Consider the following 7,337-nt stretch of genomic DNA (forward strand, 5'->3'; position numbering starts at 1 on the left):
TGTAATCTTGCTGATAGTGTTTAAAAAGGGACAGTCTAGGCCAAAATAAACTTTCATGATTCAGATAGGGCATGTAATTTTAAACAATTTTCCAATTAACTTTTAGCAGCAATTTTGCTTTGTTCTCTTGGTATTCTTAGTTGAAAGCTTAACCTAGGAGGTTCATATGCTAATTTCTTAGACCTTGAAGGCCCCCTCTTTTCAGAATGCATTTTAACAGTTTTTCACCACTATAGGGTATTAGTTCATGTGTTTCATATAGATAACTGTGCTTGTGCACATGAAGTTATCTGGGAGCAGGCACTGATTGGCTAAACTGCAAGTCTGTCAAAAGAACTGAAATAAAGGGGCAGTTTGCAGAGGCTTAGATACAAGAGAATCACAGAGGTTAAAAGTATATTAATATAACTGTGTTGGTTATGCAAAACTGGGGAATGGGTAATAAAGGGATTATCTATCTTTTAAAACAATAACAATTCTGGTGTAGACTGTCCCTTTAAGTTCTGATATACACAATGCATTAAAATGGGTTTTCTTTCTACCCCATAAAATAAATACCAGGCTCCCTGAATCACATAAACCATAGGACAAATCGTTGGCACAATATTTGCAGCAGGATCAGTGCTGATGATGCTTCTTGTTATACGCTTTGTACTTCACCTTAAATTCTCCCTGGCAGATCCATTTTTAGCAGCAGATAATCCAGTAGTGCACATGGATTTAAAAGTACAGAAAACAATCATGTAGAGAATGAAAAAAAAAAAATATTCACCAGACTGTATTCATCTACTGAAGCCCAGAGGACAAAACACAACACGGTGACCATTACTGTACAAGCACTAAGCAATATAATACAGATTTATAAAGCACACTACAAACAAAGCGTGTGGCACAGACACCTCTAGAATAAAAAGCCCACACAGCAAGCTGGCAGCCTGTAATATAAACACATTGTCATACAACCACTGCTAGAAGATAATAGGAATGATGTGTTGCTTTATTTTAAAAAAAAAAAACACATGACACAGTAGCCTGTTCATTACAAAGTAAAATGTTGCACATTGGGTTTTAGAATAACTTAAAAGCAAATAATAAGCATTAGTTTGGAGGAGGAATTTTAGAACAAAGCAGGTTAAGAAACACTTGGCACCATGCTCAAAATCAACTGTCATTGAACAGCTGAGGTGGTATTTTATGAGATGTCGTGAATCACAGTGTTTATACAAACAGAACATCTAAAGCTTTGTACAGACAGTCATTTGGTTCATCAGTGGGATGCATTGTCTCTACTACAACATTTTCTTTATTCTCTTATATCTAATAGAACTCACCGTCACCCACATTACCTTCATCTAATAGCACTCATGCTCATGAACCACAATGCCACCCCTACCTCTAACTGGCACAGCATCTGCTATCACCCAGAATAAACTGACTACCAGGGTTCAGAAATAAGTAACAACATTCCAAAAAGGACAACGTGATAGATCTTAAAGGACCATTATACACTCATTTTTTCTTTGCATAAATGTTTTGTAGATGTTTTGTATTTTTAAATAACATTGCTCTGATTTTTAGACTCCTAACCAAGCCCCAAAGTTTTATTTGAATACCGTCAGCTACCTTCTCCAGCTTGCTCCTGTTTGTGTAAAGTATCTTTTCATATGCAAAAGAAGGGGGAGGGGGGAGTGTCTTATTTCCCACTTGCAGTGGGCTTTCCAACTGCCTTTTCAACAGAGCTAAACTGAAAGCTTCTAAGTACGTTTTTAAACAGTTTTATACTGGATTTTTATATCAGTATCTGTGCATATTATTCTTTATAGTAGTGTCTATTACATGCAGTTATATGGAAATGAGTGTATACTGTCCCTTTAAGCATAGGGGTAATACATTCTATTATTCAATGTACAAGTTACTTCAATACAGCAGTTTTCTATGGTCCAGTCAACCTCTCAAACCACCTATCAAACCACCTTACAACCTCATAAACCACCTATCAAACAACTTTACCTCACAAACCACCTCACATACCACCTTTCAAACCACCTTACAACCTCACATACCACCTTTCAAACCACCTTACAACCTCACATACCACCTTTCAAACCACCTTACAACCTCACATACCACCTTTCAAACCACCTTACAACCTCACATACCACCTTTCAAACCACCTTACAACCTCACATACCACCTTTCAAACCACCTTACAACCTCACATACCACCTTTCAAACCACCTTACAACCTCACATACCACCTTTCAAACCACCTTACAACCTCACATATCACCTTTCAAACCACCTTACAACCTCACATACCACCTATCAAACCACCTTACAACCTTCCATACAAATACAATTTTCCAAATTACATAACCCAAGTACCCACAATACCATTTTATCTCACCTGTCATATAACCATGTCTCCCCGACCTCAACTATAGAATTTTACCCAATCCACCAAATCACAATGACTACTGTTTACTTAACTACCTTACCCCTTCCCCATCTGCATGTATAGGAAACATTCCTTACCTACCTCTCATCCCTTCTGCCTAATCAACATCACACTACTCCAGCCGTAACATAGGATAACAAGCTCTTCACCTCCCACTCACCACACTTTAACATAATCCAACCACCCCACCCCCCCCACACAAAAAAAAAAGATACTCATAGCTCTCATCATTCCCTACCTCCTACTCCATCACCCTTGTATTTTGTCTTCAATTCTCCCAGCCCCAGGCTGGAACTTTAGTTTTGAAGGGAATAACACTATACCAGAATTGTTATCAGCACCAACTCACTAGCCAGATTTTTAGGATGCCTGAAGCACAGCACAGGTGATATAAAAAAGTGATCAGTAAATTGTTCTCTAATTTGGCCTCTAAAAATCTGATGTGTTAGCAGGATCCTGGTGCTAAGTGGAGAACCTATATACAAGACTATTATAGTGTGGACCTGACAAACATTCAAAGGCATTTTCAGATGTGAATTTAATTCAGTAAAATGGGCAAAATCCCAACCATATTTTTCTTTATAAAACCCTATACAAACCAACCTGCCTCTCATAGGACCCCCTTACCTCACTCTGCTTCACCTGCATCCCACCTAATCAGTGTATCTGACCTCTTTACAGAGCATCTTAATAGTAGTCTCCCTCTCTTCCTTTATTGACAAATCCTAATATAGCAGGGTCCTTGCCCACACACAATAAGGACACAGCTTTCCAACACTAATAGGGTTATACAAGGTAATGTGCTGGTGTGAGAATGATGCTGCTGTGGGAACGAGATACATGAGATGCCACATTGGGATGTCACCTGAGACCTCACATTCCAACCTGGGCAGGTAAACACAGCACTTACCCTCCTCACTGCAGGCTCACAGGCTGGGGACCCTAATCCCAGGCTGATATCCCTGTGCTAATGTCCTTTTAATCCCAAAGTCACAGGATCCCTCCCCCTCCAGGGGAGCAGCAGCAAGTCCCAGGCGGCACTGGATAGTGAGTAATAGACAGAGACCGAGCAGGCAGCATGCACAAAACTGCTGGGGTCCGGGAAGAACCGAAGAGAAAGTCAGCTGTATCTGGTCAGTAAACCCGGGATACAGGGATTACAATGTCAGTGTAACAGTACTCACTGACAGAGAGATGCGAGTAATGTGAGATGGACAAGCAGCACTACAGCCAGAGTAAGAGGGGCGGAGCTTAACTAAAACACACCCTGAAGCAGCGTGAGAGGGCGGAATATTAATGTAGCCACGCCCCATAACCAAAGAGGCGGAAGACGGGCTAGTAGGTGTGTTTATGGGTAATAACCACGCCCTCATTTTGGCACTCATAAAAATTAGCAAAATAAGGAGGGGCCACAGCCGAAAATAATAGAAAGTCGATTAACGCCCATTAACGCCACGTCCATAGCGTTATAAATATTGGGGCATAAATGGGCGTGGTGTTTAATACATTAATACAGAGACACTAAGGAACAAGGGACGTGACATTATAACGGAGTCATTAACGGAGCGTGAGAAAAAAAAAAGTCACGACTGGGAAATATAGAGGCGGGGTCATGGCGACGTTATTATCATGACTGAGGCAGCTCCGCAAGGCACGTGCTCTGGTCGCGCCCCACACAGCATTAAAACAACGCCTTTATTTAGATATGTTGTAAACATGGGCGTGGTTTTCTGTAGGCAACGCCCAAATATATTTATTCTATTAGAAAGGTGGGGCCCAAACAACGAGTCAGGTGAGAGGCGGGGCTTAAGATGGAAACTCCCAACATAACTTGTTTTTGAAGAGATAACGGCCGCTCTGCTGGTGGTCTATGATAAGCCAGAAGTACTGCTGGTTATAACCTGAGTGATATAAAGGGAATGTAACAGACAAATCTATAATAATATGTATATTTGTCCTATATAACTACAGTGTTTATGAAGGACTAGTAGCCTTAGCAAGTTAATGCGTGATTTACCTCAGGTCACATAAAAAACCAATAACACCAGACGGGCACCTGCTGTGCTGTGACGTAGACATTATCTTGTAAATATTTTTAAGACAAATAATCTGGTATCTTCACATTTAATAATGACCATGATCCCCCAACAGAATGATTTCTATTTGCTTGGTACTAGTTGGTAGTGTACTGTCTTGGAGTTTTTCTTTGTTGTGGGGAGTATTGGTGATGGGGCCAAAACAAATCTTGCACCAGGGCCCCTTGTTAGTTTCCCACTAAACTCTTTTTATTATGCACTTGTTAATTATGTAATTCTACTGTATTGAGTGGTCCTTTAACAGAATAGATGCTGATAATATGAATACTAAACACTTGACTATTACAGCTAGGGTTGCCACCCGCCCTGGTATCACCGGGACAGTCCCGGTCTGACCCTGCGTGTCCCGGAACTACACTGAAATGTCCCGGGCTAAGAGCTCCCCTGGTGCAGCAGTGAGCAAAGATTTAAAAAAGAAATTAGCTGGCCAGGGGAGCTCTTAGCCCAGGGTTACTACAATACTGGGTAGGTGGCGTCTGGAGGAGAGACGGAGGATGGTGTAGGAGGGGGGAAGAAGGTTGAGGAGGGTATTCGTCACATGACGATCCAGCAGAGAGCGGCAGACTGAGAGGTCAGGCGTTGGTGCAGCGGGCTGCAAGGGACACCATCTTCTCAGTAAGTAAATACCCCTGTATGATACAACTGGTCCTGATATCCAGCTCTGCTCCTTGACTGTCCCCGGCTACTGCAAATTGCTTTATATCAAAAACATTTGCCCATTAGCCCAAAAACGTTGTCATCGTTATCATCATTCATATACCTAATTCCTGCATCTCTCACAATCATCCCTGCCTGCACCTGTATAAAGCCTGTACCTACTACTGAGTTCCATTGGCAAAAATAAAATCAATAGTTATGTTTATAGGCCTGAAGTATAAGATCAAAAATAAATGCATTGTTTTGTTTTTTTATTAAAGAAAATAACATTATCTGGCTTAGAATGTTATATATATATATATATATATAAATTAATTTCATTATTAATTTGAAGCTGTGACGAGCCACGCCCCACACCACGCCCCACACCACAACGTCTCCACGCCCACTTAAATAGTGTCCAGGATTTTTTTGGGCAAAAGGTGGCAACCCTAATTACAGCATGTGACATAAAAATAACCTGTGTTTTGGATCCATATCATACTCCATTCTGTTAAGTTTATCGAATATTATTGCAGCATGCAACATAAAAATAGGCAGTGTTTTATCATATTAGAGTTAAAGCCTTAGCCTCATGAATATGTATACTAACAAGTTCTGGGTAAACAACACAGAATGCACTTATTTATTATTCAATGGTGCATTTAAGTTTATTAGGCATAACAACATTATTATCTTATGAATTTAGATTTGTATGCTGCTTTTGTGCATTTTCATATTAATTTTAAATAGCTATATTACGCCATCTTCTTTTCTTGTTAGCTAGCACCATTTAGTGGCATGAAATTAAATAATACAAAGCTATTCACTGAAAATAGGATAATGGCTGAAGTTGAAATCAAGGTTTCCTTTTCTTAAACTACACCAGGCTGGAAATCAGTACTGCACACATTTACAAATTTGTAGATTCTAAAGTGCTATAACAGGTCAAAGTCAGATTTTGTTCTGACATTCTTCAGAAAGAGCTACAGAAAAGCATTCCTTCAAATATATTAATCAACTTTGCAATATATGTTCATTATTTATTTTGTCCTCTTTCTCATGTAAATTATCACAGAAATTTTAACTATTTCTAATTTACAGAACATGGAATGCACCTTGCTGTCTTCACAAGGCTTTACCTGACACATATCTGTCCTTTTCTTTCATGTAATTGGCAAGAGTCCATGAGCTAGTGACGTATGGGATATACAATCCTACCAGGAGGGGCAAAGTTTCCCAAACCTCAAAATGCCTCTAAATACACCCCTCACCACACCCACAATTCAGTTTTACAAACTTTGCCTCCTATGGAGGTGGTGAAGTTAGTTTGTGCTAAGATTTCTACGTTGATATGCGCTTCTCAGCATTTTGAAGCCCGATTCCTCTCAGAGTACAGCGAATGTCAGAGGGATGTGAAGGGAGTATCACCTATTGAATGCAATGTTTTTCCTCACAGGAGATCTATTTCATAGGTTCTCTGTTATTGGTCGTAGAGATTCATCTCCTACCTCCCTTTTCAGATTGACAATATACTCATATTCCATTACCTCTACTGATAACCATTTCAGTACTGGTTTGGCTATCTGCTATATGTGGATGGGTGTCTTTTGGTAAGTATGTTTTCATTACTTAAGACACTCTCAGCTTTATGTATTTATATAAAGTTCTAAATATATGTATTGTACTTATATGTGCCATGATTCAGGTTTCAGTATATTTCCTTTTGCAGACTGTCAGTTTCATATCTGGGAAATGCATTTTTTAGGAAAATTTATTTCTTACCTGGGGTATAGGCTTTTTTCAAGTGACTGTCATTTTAAATTCGTGGGCAGAATTAGGCTCGCGAGGGCGCAAAATGCCTAAGTGTATTGCGTCATTTTTGGTGCAAGATTTTTTTGGCGCGAAGTTACGTTCGATGACGCAAATTCGTCATTCTGGCGTCTTTGTCGACACCGAGTCCTTTCACAAGGTTGCGTCTTCAATGACGCGAGTGTGTTATTTCCGGATGTTGTTAGCGCCAACAAATTTTCTCTGTTTGTTTGTGCGTCATACTTGGCGCCAAATATTTTCATTATTTTAAACCCCATTTCTTTATGCCTCTTGCCTTTTTTTCTCTATCAGAGGGCTATGCTGTTTGCATTTTT

At 39.8% G+C, this 7,337-nt stretch overlaps 1 protein-coding gene across 1 annotated transcript in view; it reads right to left on the reverse strand.

The window, feature by feature from the left end:
* Positions 1-3,831, reverse strand: part of GDPD5 (glycerophosphodiester phosphodiesterase domain containing 5) — a 903,012-nt gene extending 899,181 nt beyond the window's left edge. Inside the window, exon 1 of the mRNA XM_053708705.1 lies at positions 3,369-3,831. The gene's annotated coding sequence lies outside the window, so the exon portion shown is untranslated. The remainder of the gene's footprint in view (positions 1-3,368) is intronic.
* Positions 3,832-7,337: the final 3,506 nt, after the last annotated feature.

The sequence above is a fragment of the Bombina bombina genome, chromosome 3, assembly GCF_027579735.1.
Source record: "Bombina bombina isolate aBomBom1 chromosome 3, aBomBom1.pri, whole genome shotgun sequence".
NCBI classification, from domain to species: domain Eukaryota; kingdom Metazoa; phylum Chordata; class Amphibia; order Anura; family Bombinatoridae; genus Bombina; species Bombina bombina.